Here is a 14328-nt window from a genome sequence, read left to right as displayed (position 1 = left end):
CTTGAAAAGGGAGGAGAAAGTGACAGATGATGGGTGATATAAGTGGAAGGAAGAAGGAGAAAAAGTCAGAAGTATTGTAGTGATGACAACTATTTCGGCACAAACCAACCTTCACATGAGTTGGTGTTGAAGTGGGGTGAAGACTCATGTTGAAACATCTGCTGCAACTACATTTAGGTCCTAAGTATTAAAGGAGTGATATTTTGCTTTATTTTAAATGGAATTATACATTTTAAAACATTTCCCTGTGGTCTACATAAACTGTAAATGCTATAATTGGGTCTGAATTCTTCATTAATTCAACTCCACAGGTCCATCTTCAACCCTATTTCTGAGTAATGACACCAGAAAGGTTGTTTTGAGCGCTGGCCCTTTAAATGCAAATGAGAGACTTCACACCCCCCCCCCCGCGCCAGGTTGCTGACCATGCTTTCTGTCCCGTTCAGACACTTGTGTTCGTTAATACAACCAACAACTGCATTTTAGATAATAGGCTCAAAGTTTGGACATATTTTCGGTTTTTACTACAACTACTGCTGTTGATAAACAATTATGTCGTACTCAGAGAAACGTTTGTCGGAAGTCTTGACCTTATATGTGCAAATGTTGTAACGTAACTAGTTATAGACGTAACAAATTGAAACAGGTTGTAGAAATCCACTCGATTTTTGCTGGAATTAATATAAAGATAGCTTGCAGATTGCAGCACCTAGAGGGTTCAAATTCAAACTTTATGAACTATTAGGGTCCAAATACACAGATAAATGTACCAAAGACTAATAACAGTGGGTTTAACAAAATATGACCCCTTTACACTAATTGGGCAATTAGTGCGACTTTATTGCATCATCACTTAGATTTGTTTAACTCGCTGCATGCTTGAAGTCTAGTGAATGACTGTGATCGTTGTCTTTTCTGGTGTAAAACCTGGGTCACAGCAGGATCTGAAACTCTAAAATCACTTAATTGCTATGGTGTGACTGTAATCACTGGGTTTGTGTTTATTTTTCGGTTGTTATATGCAGAGAAATACAAGTCAGATGCAAATAGACCTCACAACAACAGCAGTTCAGGGTTCTTTCAAGTTACCCAAAGCATCTTAAAACATAGACAATATAAAAGTCATAAAAGCATAAAAGCATATTAAAAAATAAAGGTATAAAATCAAAGGGACAACTATGGTTAGTGTACGAGAGAGTTGGAAATAATGGGATTTGAGTAATGACCTTTCTTGGCTTTACCCTTAAAGACCTTGAACTACTTTTTAGCTTTACTAAGTACTTTATCCAGTTTATTATATGATCCTCTGAATTCATCCGCTCAAATCTGGTATTTTCCTTTATGTAATTTAGTGTCCACATAGATGTTCATAAAACCTCAAAGTAAATGTAAAGGTTATATCAAAACAGAGAAAAAAAATTTTCATGTAAATATGTATTTAACTGAATGTAAAATCAAGCATCTACAACCAGTATCATTTGTCAAACTACATGGATTTTATTGGTGAATCAATGTGACAAAAAGTGACAGTATTTTCACTATGAAGCCTTTGAACGTCCAAATAAGATGCATGATAGGATTAGTAATTTAACCCGTAAAGACCCAGTGTTACTTTTATGGCAGTTTCCAAATGAATTTTTCTCAATATTTAACATTTTTTAAGTGATTTATCACATTTATTACAATGTTAGCCTCTATATTTTGCATTTTTCAGTGTAAATCATGTGCTTTCCCATATTTCATTCACTGATCATGTGGATGTTCATGAAAACTCAGAGTGAATTCACAGGTTGTTATATCACAAATAGTGAAAATTGAAGAAAAAGTGACTTTTTCCGCAAAGATTTCAATAATAGAATGTAAAAACAAGCGTCTCCATCCACTGTCATTGATCCAACTGCATAGGTTCTACTGGTGAATCAATGTTGTAGAAGATGATGACGTTTCCGCGGTAACTATGGAGCCTCTGAACATCCAAATGGGTCATATGTGATAACCATGAAAAGATGACAAACTGTATTTTTCACCATTTATTCACATGTATTGATAATATTAGTGGATCAACAGGTATGAAACAGTTCATATCAATAGATGGTTTTGGTCACTGGTGGAAGTTTGGGTCTTTATGGGTTAAAACCTATTAAACATTTTAGATCAGTAGATGCTTTTGGGTTCCAGTGGTCTTTGAGGGTTAACTGGGACTGAGTTACACTTGTGTTTCAGCTGACAAAGGTAACCATGTTAGCTCATGAGTTCATAAACCAGCCCTCTTGAGTGGGTACCAACACACTAATGTTTTTGTGTGGACATGCAGACAAATCTTTGCAGGTCTCGGCTTGCTTCAGATTTACCTCATATATGTTTTCAACTAGTAGCAAATGGAAGTGGTCTGTAAATTGTGTCTGCAGGTTTCTGATGTGGAAAAGCAAAATAACAAGATATAAGCAAATTTTCAGTGATTGCACCTATACAGTAATGTGCATGTGGGGAATAGCTCTAAGAAAAGCTTTACAACAGCAGTACAGTTAGCTATAATGGCTAAAAGGTTTTCCAGGGGGACTGGTTTGTGATTAAGGCCGGTCAGACATAATGACTGTGTTACCTCAAATAGGTAATAAAAAAAATGGAGTCGAACCAATACTGAGTGAAAAAGGAGTCCAGGTGACAAACACAGGAAGTTACCTTTCAGTGCTGGTGGCCTTTGTGCAGGATATTGGCTGAACATGGACCATTTCTTTGGTTAACTCGAACATCTGAACCAGTCCAGTTGTTTCCAAAGGTAACACTTCTCTTAGAGTTTTCCATTATGAATGCATTCCTCTTGTTTATGTGAAGTGTAGAAACCAGTGAGTAAGTCACAGCGACCCACCGCTGTGCGTCTGCTGTCCAGATGTGCTACCTGAGTGGATGGGCATGTGTAAGTGAGGTCAGCGGAGACCACAAGGCCTTTGTGTGGACAGAGCATGAAGCAAATAGAAGCAAAGGTCCATGTAATTGCCCTTCCCTTTTCTCCGCCTGAGCAGTTTAATGAATGGCGGCAATCTGAAACTACTGTTAAAATGGTAACGAGAGCGCGGGTCAGTGGCTGGCCTCAGATAAATGCATGGTCAAGGTCCAATGCTGAAATGACTTTAACCAGATGTGACTACTCAATGGCAGCTGGCATCCTGAGCCATTAGCGAGACCATTGAATAGGAAGGATGAACTGTTTAGATAAGGGAAACAGTTCTTTTTATGCAGCAATGTGTGTAAATGAATCAGACAAGAAAAAAGGGAGCAATACTGAGCAATGAAATGTCCTTGATTTTAACCTTTTTTTGTTACAAATACAAGGCCTACCGTTGGATTTAGTCTGTTTTTCTCAAAGCATTAGAAAATTCCATTCGAAATAGAATTTGTTTGTTATATAATACATTCCACATAACTGTGTGTCAAGTGTGTTTTAGTGGAGGTTTTTCTCTAACTGTATTCCACTTAATTTCTCCACACAGAGGTTTGTGGGTTATACATAGTGACTTGGACACTCTGCCTACAAAGACATGTTAATTCTAGCTTTAAGATGTTTGTAGTTTACCCTTTGAATCTTGGCTCTTTCATAGTTCCACTATTCATTTTACTCTGCATCACAGTTTCCACAATTTTTCTGTAGCATACACATCCACAATTAACTGGCTGTCTTATAACAGGACTATGACTAGAGCTCTTTATTAGTCACTAGAAAGGTCTTTTTAATGCCTTATTTTGCATAACTAACAGTTTCCCCCATTAATGGGAATTCCATATGAATTATAAAATTATACTGTATAAGGTCCATAGAGAGCAAAGCGTTCTAAAGTTTATTCCTTACCACCAATAAGGAGTAATTAGGAAATTATTGATGTGAAAAGTGTTATTTAATGGCCCAGTAGTTGTAGAATACAGTCCTGCAGGATATGTCATTAATAAATACTATATAATGACCAAGAAATACCCTATATGGCTGATATGGATGCTTTTAAACTACCATTTAATGCTGAATGCAGGGTTCATCTGTTTTGCTCAAAATAACCTAAAGTGTTTATGTCAGGGCTATTCGACAGTTTGGCCCACAGGAAAGTATAAATGGAGTGCTATCGACTGTGGGTAGTATTTCTCTAATACTGGATGTACAGTTGACACAAATCACCATCACATTTTCAACATTTTTATTTAACTGTTAAGTAGGGCTGTCAAAATTAACGCATTAGCATGGATTAATCCATCATCATGACTAATCTGATTAAAAATTTTAACTCAATTAACCCATCTGCAACGTAGAATGACTCTGAACGTCTCTGGCAACACATTTCAGACAGTTTATCCAAATAGAGCACAGGTGTCAAACATGCGGCCCAGGGGCCAAAACCGGCTCACCAAAGGGTCCAGTCTCGCCCATGGGATGAATTTGCAAAGTGCAAATTAGGGCATCAAACTCAAAAATAATATCATAATAACCTATAAATAATAACAACACCATTTTTTTCCTCTTTGATTTAGTGCAAAAAACATTAAATTATGAAAATGTTTGCGTTAACAAACTGTCCTTTAACAATAAAATGTGAATAAGAAATATGAACAACCTGAAATGTCTAAAGAAAATTAAGTGCAATTTTAACAATATCCTGCCTGTTACTAAATGTTTTGTGCCTTTGTAGATCTGATCTGTAATGCATATGTATAAATGATAAGTCAAGGCAGAATATTGATAAAATTGTACTTATATTTCTTTGCAAATTTCATTTTTTTCAGGTTCTTCACATCCTTTTTGTTTGAATAGTTTGTAAACATAAATATTGGTATAATTTAATGTCATTTTTTGCACTAAAACCATTTGGAGTTGTCATTATTTATTGGCTATCGTGCTATTATTTTACTTCAGATTAAATTGGGCTGAATGTGGCCCCCGGAAGAAAAGGAGTTTGACACCCTTGAAGTAGAGTTACCGGCATTCATGTGCAAACAGGCAGTTGATCCAGTAGTGACAGGCACTGATAAAGCACACTAAACAGCATGTTGGCCCTCTGGATGGAAATATGAGGACAAAAAAAAAAAAGTTGATCGACATAAAGTATTATGTACAGTCTGCAAGAAGGAGTTTTCTTTTCACAGAAGCACTTCCGGTTTAAAATACACATTAACACGAAGCATACGTTAGTCTGGGATTCTGCTAACACTTCAGCTAATGCATCACCCAGCTTATGACAAACATGTTAAGTGCATATATGTTCCATTCTTTCTTGAGTCTGTGTGCTCATGCAAAATGAAACACCATTAATATAGATTAAAAACGAATGATATTTAATTGTGATTATTCTGATTTTAAAAAATTGTAATCGTTTGACAGCACTACTGTTAACATGTGGTAAATTTTAACATAACACAAACCTTCATAGTCATTGCTGGCTTTTAGTGCAAGTAAGAAATGGAAACATAACATTTTGAACTGTTTATGACCATCAGTATTGTTTTCTTTTCTGACAAATTTAAAAAAAAAAAAAAAAAAAAGACACACACATCATCCATTTTTATAATAAAGTCCAAAAACTAAAAATGGACATAGGCAGCATTCTGTATGTGTATGACTGTGCTGAAGGAATGAACAAAAAACCGCTCAGTTGTTGTTCAATTTTCTATTTTCACCATCAATTTTATGTCTCTTCTTCATATTAAATCCCGTGTCTCTGGCCTTATGTAAAAAAGTGGCAGTGCTGCAAAATGAGGCAAAATGGGGTAAAGTCTACTGTTTAGCAAGGCTATTATTGTTAATGAAAACTAATGAAATGACGAAAACTAGAATTGTAAAAACATTAACTGAAATAAATAAAAACTATAATTAAAAGAAAAAAACTATAACTAAACCTGTATTGTGTGTTTACAAAACTAACTAAAACCTATAAAAATTATGGATAAAATTCCCTTCATTTTCGTCTTTGTCAACGTCGGATTGATATGAAATCAATTTATTTCCTTCAAGCAATTTTAGCTAGTGGCACCATATGATATTTAACGGTCTGTCACTTGTGGTTTCCAGTCGTCTTCTGGTCCCCACTCTACCTGGAAACATGGAGACTGAAGTTTGGAGAAAGCAGCAGAGTCCTGTCTGGGATTTATTTGAATGCGACAGTGAAGAAGATATAAAGACACTAAAACTAAATATTTAAAAGATAATGAAAACTAATAAAAACTAGCAAACCTGCTCTAAAAACTAATTAAAACTAATTGAATCAGAGAAAAAAAATGGAAAAACTAAATAAAACTGAACTATAATGAAAAATCCAAAACTATTAAAACCATGCTGTTTAGTGACTCTTAAACTATTTATTTAGTATTTGTGGTAGAGGGGCTGCCTGTTGAATAGCTCTGGGTTTTTTTTTAGGTTGAGGCTATATTAAAGGTGTGTGCACTTTCTGCTCAGGTTGGTTCACACCTGCACCTTTAAATCTGTGTTTATGTGAAAGACTGGAGAGCTGAGACATGTAGCATCGTACGTCAGTGTAGAGTTATTCCCCAGATTTAATCGCCGTGGAATTTACTCTTCTGCCAAAATCTATAAATTAAAACTCATGTCATTTTTGGAAATAGGCAAAAATGAGGTCCTCCCTTTTTTTGCGGACTATGATGAATTGTTTGTGTGTGGTCTGGATCTGGAGAATGCGGAGTGGTCCCGGAGGGATGAGTAGGGGGTGTCACACACTTCGATGGAGTACTTGTATTTCACTGTTTTTGCTTTAAAAATGAATGAGTGCATTCTTTCACCAGAGTTTCGGAGTCTGTCTGTCTTTATTTCCCCTCACCCTCTGTCTTCATTGAACGCTTTCCCCTTCTGTCTCCCCCCTCAATAGCTGATTGATAGTGCTCCATTGACACACAGTTGATGGGAATGTCTCGGGGACAAACCGCGGTTGTCAAGTCGGGGTTCATGGTCGACGCTGTTGTGAGCTGGACTCTCAATGGGGTCTCTTGTAGCCCTTGTGTGGAGTCATCCAGAGGTCCCGGTCACCCTGTTGACTTTTCCCCAATAAAACCTATTAGGCTCATTGTCCGCCCGCTTACAAACAAGAAACCCACAGTGGCTGATTATGTGGTCGCGGTGTCACAAGACAGCTACAATGAAGGAATACTTGCTCCGGGACACTTTGATTAGGTCGCCAAGTTCATCCCAAACTTCCTTGCAATTTGTCACTTTAAAATCAATATAAGATACTAAGACTTTCTTCTGTCATTTCTCATTAAAAATACAAGCTCCCAAACTTTGTTGGCTTTAAACTGACATGTTCTCCAATACTTGTTGACTGTAAGTATGTCTTAGAGATTTATTTCTATCGGATTACAACTGACTGGCATGACATTGCACTGCATTCCCAAAAAAGATTTTTACCGCTGTGGTTGGGGTCTCAAACAGTGCCAATTTCACCCTTTAGTCCAATGATCTGTAGGTGGATGCTGCCAAGTCGTAGTCGTACACCCTGATCTGTACACTAGAGGAAACCGAGGAATCTGGCTTCCATGCCGTTCAGCAGTTTTGTCAATGTGGCTAGGTACGCTGCTGCCAAATAAACGCTTTCTCTGCCTCCTGCCAGTAGTGATTTATGGCCGAATACGTCCTTGCCCTGTCCATTTCTGCCCCGAAGAAAAATCATTTTCCAATTGAGCAGAACTTGGGCCTTAGGCTGCTCCAGCATGGAGATAGGGAGGCAGAATATTTTATTGGCATTGGCGTTTGGATGAATGATGCATACCTCTATCTTTTGGGGCTGACTGTCCGACAGTTTCTTTTCCCATTCCTATTTTCAAGGAAAAAATGCATTTTATCTCATAATCTATAGTTATGAATTTATATGGAAGAATGAGCTGTTTGCTTTAAGATGCAGTATGTAACTCCTACTACTACAAAGCTCTCAATAAAAACAGTTGCAAAGTCGAGCTGCAACCGATTAATTGACTCAAAGTGATCCAAAAAAATCATTCAACCACAATTCTCCTGAATCAAAGCTTTGTTTCCTTCATTTCTCTGCTGTTAAACATTGGTTCCATTGTTGTGTTTCACACGGACGCTTATTGTGACGCACAAAGAAGCTTTAATTCAGGAAAACTGGAATAGAACATCTCCCTTCAATCAATTCGAGTCAATTAATCGAATCAGGAGCTTTTGCATTGACTTCAAGCACCTAGTCGATTAATCGCTTGCAGCTCTACTACAAAGTATATAGTAGATGATAATCCACTGATAATTAAAGCCTCTAGATTCAAATATGGTTCAGCTCTAGAAGTTACATATACTGTAAATTCTTCACCAACACATCAGAATGCTTTACATTGTACATTTAATTGTCTCTTAACAAAACTAAGTGTTTTCATGCTCCATTGAAATGCTTCCTGCGGCCGAATGTGACTCATCAGCGTAGGATGGGTAGGCTCTTGCATAGTCAAAGATAACATATGATGCCTTTAGTAGTCAAAAGAAATTAGCTGATATACCGACTTAAATTACATATTTCTCTAAATGTGAACATTCTTGGAACGTCTGATATTATGTAAGTCGAAACGGGCCAACAAACATATGACACATCATTAGCCTCATAGTATAATTGCCGAAGTCAGATTTTTTGCCACATTGTGATATCTACATTAAATGAAGCAGGAGTGTTAGGAGTGTAAAGGTATATTGATTTTGCAATTGTGCTATAAGGCTAACAATATTCTAGCTTTAAAGTTGCAATAATGTGTATTCATATCTTCTCAAATTAAATGATACCAATATAATGCAAAAGATACTGCACAAAATGATGATCTAAATAGTTTCTTGAGGTCTGCTCAGATCTGAGGGGCCTTTTAGCCTTATCTGTCACATTGTTCTGTGATTAACCTTGTTTTTTCATCAGATCTTAACAGCAACAAATAGATAGATAACGTAGCTTAGCATGTTCCTCCTAATATTTTTGGAATTTGTAGTCAAGACAGTAATTGTTGAACCCCTTCCTGTGCCTGACTGAAACCTTATAACCTGATTCAGAGAACTCCTTAAAATGCAGCTTTAAAACCTAAGGAGTGCAGGCATTTTTCAACTGGAGTCTCAAGGTTTTAAGAGAAAAGAAACATAGTTGGCTAGAGAAAGCCCAAGTACTAAGTGTGCAGCATGGTAGATCTAATCCTTATGTCAAGAGACCAGCACTTCCACTGTGCCTTTCTGCCTTTATGGTGAGAGTGTCAAGCTTTGCACCAGTATCTCATTAAGGGAAAGACAGCTGTGCAGAGGCGGACAGCCTGTTTCCAGAGACCAGTTGAGTCACTGTAGGCCAACAACCAATCAGGGAACACTTGTTACATGTTGCATGATTCATAGCGCCTTGTGAAGCAGCTCTGTCACATATTCAGATGCGAATGCAGTTTAATTCCTCATCAACAAAGAAAGTTTTTTTTGACGGTCACAGAGGCACAGAAAAGTTGTTTGCTGTTGCTCCCTCTGTCGGAACTGTTACCGGGGTTGTTATCAGCTTTGGCAAGTGAGCTGCTGCTTGGGGAAATGTCCTCTGTTCCGGTTTTCTGGACTCTATAAACATTTTTGGAAGCCAAGCTCCACCAGGGTTGGAACTCCAGAGTTTGGGTTGCTTTGAGCCAAGTGCCTCGAGACTCCAGTGAGTGGCTTTGATGGCAGTCTGTGTTGTGGAAATTGGTCTAGAACTCTCAAAGCTCACTCTGTAGGTCCCCAGTTGTGGTGCTCCACTTTGACCAAGCCTCAGTTTTGAGAGGGAAAACCCTCTTTTAAGGCACAGTTAAAGAGCAGCCCCGCCTCAGTGGAAGCTCTTATAAAAATTGCTTAGGGATCTGTTTAGAATACTAAATACAACTGAACGCCACAGGCTGTGCGGCCTTGCCCTGACACCAGAGGGCAATATGAAAGCCTGGCACAAGTGCAGCCCACAGGGAAGGTTTTATAAGGTTAAATGTTTTGACAGGAGGAAAACATATGTGAGAAAATGTTTGGCCTGGAGCCAGGTATCTTATAAGTCAGTAGAGTAAGACTGCTCAGCTTTCATCGTGTCAGACAAAAAGTCCACCAGATATTTACCCACTGAACTAAATGGTGTTATTTTCATGAACCTAAGGCCTTAGCACATTTAGTCTGTATTTTTGCATATGTTTTTTTCTATCTGTTGTCTGATAAAATCCATTCTCTGGCTTTGTACACTGAATTTGATGCAATAATTATTCTATTAATTTTGAGGAGTGGCATTGATTTTTGTGGGGATCATTCTTCTCGCTTTTCTCGTTTCTTCCCTCTTGAGATACTTCCCTAGTGGAGGAAAGCATGTGACGCTATGGCTACCTGAAGTGACTGAGCTGTCCTCCCCCTCTGTCTCCAAACTTTCACTCTCCCTTTCTGTGTGTGAGCTGTCTTCATCTTCCATTTCATCCTCCACCTCCTCCTCCTCCTCATAATCATCTTCCACCTGAATATTACTATCTGTCCTGATGAAAGTAGGCTGTATGACTCATGAAATGATACTGTGGCTGTTAAATTGCACTCTGATTGGTCAAGTAACTCTGGCAGATGCTAAAAAGGTAACAAATTGAAGCTGCTCCAGAAACCTTAATGACACATGGATGTTTTGGAGTTACATGCATTGTGAGGTGATATTTATTTTTAAATCTGTGACAGGGTTGGATGGAAAATAGTGCGGAGGCCTTTACTCCACAAATCACCCCCTGTTGGCAGAATAAAAATAAGAGCAGTAATCATGTGCTATCATCTCTGGGTCTTTTACATTAAAACATATCAGTAGTGTTCCTATAGTGACTTTCTGGAAGCAGCTATCTTCAACACCACCATGTGCTAGTAGCTCCCTTTGGGCAGGACCCCCTGGCTAATAAACTCCCTTCTGCCTTAAGGCAGGACCGGGTTTTTTACTCGCTCCACTACCTACAACTGCAATCCAGCCTGTCAGTCACACCTCTAGGCCCCACTATGCTGCCTGACCCGCCGGCATTCTTGCCATGGCAACACAAATCCCAGTGGACCTTGCTGTCAAAAACAGGAGTTCTCAGAAATATGAAAGACAGGAGTCTCTGATCCAGTGTAGGCGCATGGGGTTTGTGCCCCAGACCAAGATGTCTTGGTCATATGAATAATGCATCCCTGCTATTTTTATTATAGTTATTATTGATGTGAAATAACAAAATAACATTGTGTCTGCCACATAATCCCAAAACAAAATCTCCTAAAAAGGAAGATTTTATTATCCAATCGCCTCAAGAAAAATGTGTTTAAGCTAAATTTATAATTTTGCTTGCACAACAGAGAACAGTAAAGCCATATGCGAGTGTTCTCCAGAATAAAAATGGAAAACAAATCCATTATTTGTTCAGGGTAATAGTATTTCCAGGCACTCTCGAATAAAACTCAGCATAAAAATCAGCCGCTGTGCAGATGAAGTTCCCCCTACGGTTACCTTCACTTGAAATATAAATGCAGAAAAGAGATCAGTTTACGTCTTAGCCAAACATTTTCCGCATTTATGCAGGTCTATTAACTGACCAATAGTGCTTTGAAATGTAAGTATTGATTACACACCTTCCCTTTAGCCATATGACTGGAGTGTTTATTTATATTTGTATAAAAATGGAAAGATTCTTTTAAAATGTGAGATGAGACTTTCTTCTGTATGATGTGTCTGTACTTCTTCAGTTTGATTTTTGAGAAGATGTGTTTTTAATCTTATATTCTTATTAAATTATTGTGTTGGATTTTCTGCATGATGCTCAATGAGTCATTAGAATTAGTAACAGTAACAGTTGCCAATGGCTTATGTTTAGGTGATTATTGTTAGAAATAGTGTTTTGACCTTGTGAAATACATGAACATAGAAAAAATCTTGATTAAAAAATGTAGAAGTGGCCAGTTGAATAAGGTGAAAATATGAATAACAATGATAGACTGTATAGACAAATGTTGAAAGTAAAACAGAATGAGAGAAGTCATTTTATTGACATATATATTGACATTTATTGATGCTGTTTATTCACATTTGAGATTAATGGGTATCAGTTTGGTGGCAATTATAATTATTTATTTAATTTATCTCACTGAAAAATGGGGGAAAAATCTGCATATGTATTCTATCATCATCACCACAGTTCACTCCTGCAAAAGTTAATCCACTGAACCCACAACTGTGGCCTACAAGTGCATTTGTCTGGATATAAAGAGAAAAACAGGAACTATTGCCTCAATATATACCAAAATATGTCCAAACTTAGTAAATCCTACTGGCACTGTGTTGAAATAAGGCTACATGTTTGGAAAAAGTATAAAAATGATGTTATTTTGTTCCATACTGTATCTTGTCTGTAGTGTAAGACTGATAAAACAGTGAATTCAGTGTTGTTATTTACTGCTGTTAATATGTGAAGTGATTAAAAAGATAGCTGTGTTTCTCTATAAACAAATTTGGAGCAAACTTTGGAAAAGTTGCAACAAAAAGAAAAAAGAAAATGAAATTTGTGTGTATTTGTATCGAAAATCTAATCCAGTTCTTCGAAATATGCCTAAAATACATTGTGGCTCTCCATGGGGGGTCATGACCCAAAAAAGGGTTGTGATCTTGTTCTGAGTGGGTCGTGAAGTATATGTTCAGGAACTATTTTATTGATTTTTTTAAGAGCTGTAAATGCTATAAATGTCTGAGTTTTATTTGGACAGATCTGGAGTATGTAGGGTGCTGACAACAGGCTAAATGTACATTGTTTGTGGGCAGGATACGCACAAACATGACCCTGAGCATGATAAATATGGATTCACAAACACTGACAATAGAAAGCTGTGATGCTTAAGAAGTGAAATTTGAAAACATATATATAATTTAGAACAGAAACATACGCTGTTTTTGCCAAACAATGTGTTTTAATGGAAAACAGCCAGGTTTGTGTGCTTTACTTATTTTGGTGAATTAGTCATATGTCTGAATGCAGAGGGGAAAATAGATGAACATTTTGTTTAGACTGAATTTAAGAACATATTTATGAAAATGATGACGATGATGAGTCAAATGAGAACCACTGATGTATAGAAACATGACGAATGTCAAACAGCTTTACTTTAAAACATCAGTGACAAGTTCTAATATCTTATTAAGATAATTAACACTGTAACAGTCAGGAAATAAATGCTCTAATATAATACATTACAAGTCAAAACTGAAAGTATAGTCCCTTGAGCAAAGTTGTAACAATTTGATTAGATTTCATTGTTTGCATTTGTCCCTCGTCCCCAAGTTTCCTCATATTGTGCAGATCCTCTAATACGTGGACGTCAAACTCATGCAGTTGCGGAAAAAATTATTAGACCATCAAAAGTCATCAAAAACAATGGCTATACAATCAAGTTCTAACTCCTGTGTGTATCATGTGACTAAAACAGACAGAAAAGAAAACATGGAACGCCTAAAAGCACTGTTTTTGTCAGTACAATGCCATAGATATTGATGTAAGAACTGAAGTGATTTTGGTTATTATCAAGAAAACATGGAGAATGTTTAGATATCAGCTCTGAAATTAAACTCTTATGAACTATTTCTGTTGTTATCGTAAAATTTGTCCAAACAAATGTACCTTTAGTTGTACCAGGCATTAAAATGAACAAGAAATTGAAGAAAACAAGGGTGGTCTAATAATTTTTTCTGCGACTGTACAGCAATTTGGTTTCAAGCAGGCCAGACCAGTAAAGTAATAACTCCAATTTTTGTTTGTTTTACTGCAAACAACTAATATTACAGTATGAAAATGTTAATGTTTATAAATTATACTTTCACAAAAAAAATTGAAAAATAACCTAAACATCCATAAACCAGAAATTTCTTGAGGAAAAATAAGTAAATTTTAACAATATTATGCCTCAGCTTGTGATTTTCACATGGACATTAACTCACAGATAAAAAAAAAAAAGCACAAACATTTAGTAACAGGCATCTGAGAGTGAAAAATGCTGTTTTTAACTGTATTAGAGGTAAACTGATATATTGGGCTGATATATGGATTTTTTCAATATCGGCCATCTGGCTTAATTTTTTTTTGAAAGCCAATACTTGATAAGTAGTAAAAATGTTATAAGATATTTGATCAGGCACCTGTGTGGGCAGCACTTAAAGTTCAATCAGTTTTAAAAGAATAGTATATGTTTGTGTATTAATAATTTCATTTCTATTGCTGCATAAGAATCTTAATTATCTGAGTGTTTCAATTGTATTTTATGGTCAATGTGCAAAAATTGGTTGTAGACATCGGCCATCGGCTGGCCAAATGTTTAAATATCGG

General features: G+C 36.8%; 1 protein-coding gene across 7 annotated transcripts in view; it reads left to right on the top strand.

Moving 5' to 3' along the window:
- Positions 1–14328, top strand: part of sorcs2 (sortilin-related VPS10 domain containing receptor 2) — a 593249-nt gene that overhangs the window by 166214 nt on the left and 412707 nt on the right. The gene's annotated exons all lie outside the window — the stretch shown is intronic.

This window comes from Sphaeramia orbicularis, chromosome 18 (genome assembly GCF_902148855.1).
Source record: "Sphaeramia orbicularis chromosome 18, fSphaOr1.1, whole genome shotgun sequence".
Classification (NCBI taxonomy): domain Eukaryota; kingdom Metazoa; phylum Chordata; class Actinopteri; order Kurtiformes; family Apogonidae; genus Sphaeramia; species Sphaeramia orbicularis.
The sequence above is the reverse complement of the archived record's forward strand: the minus strand, read 5'-3'. Positions and strand labels throughout refer to the sequence as shown.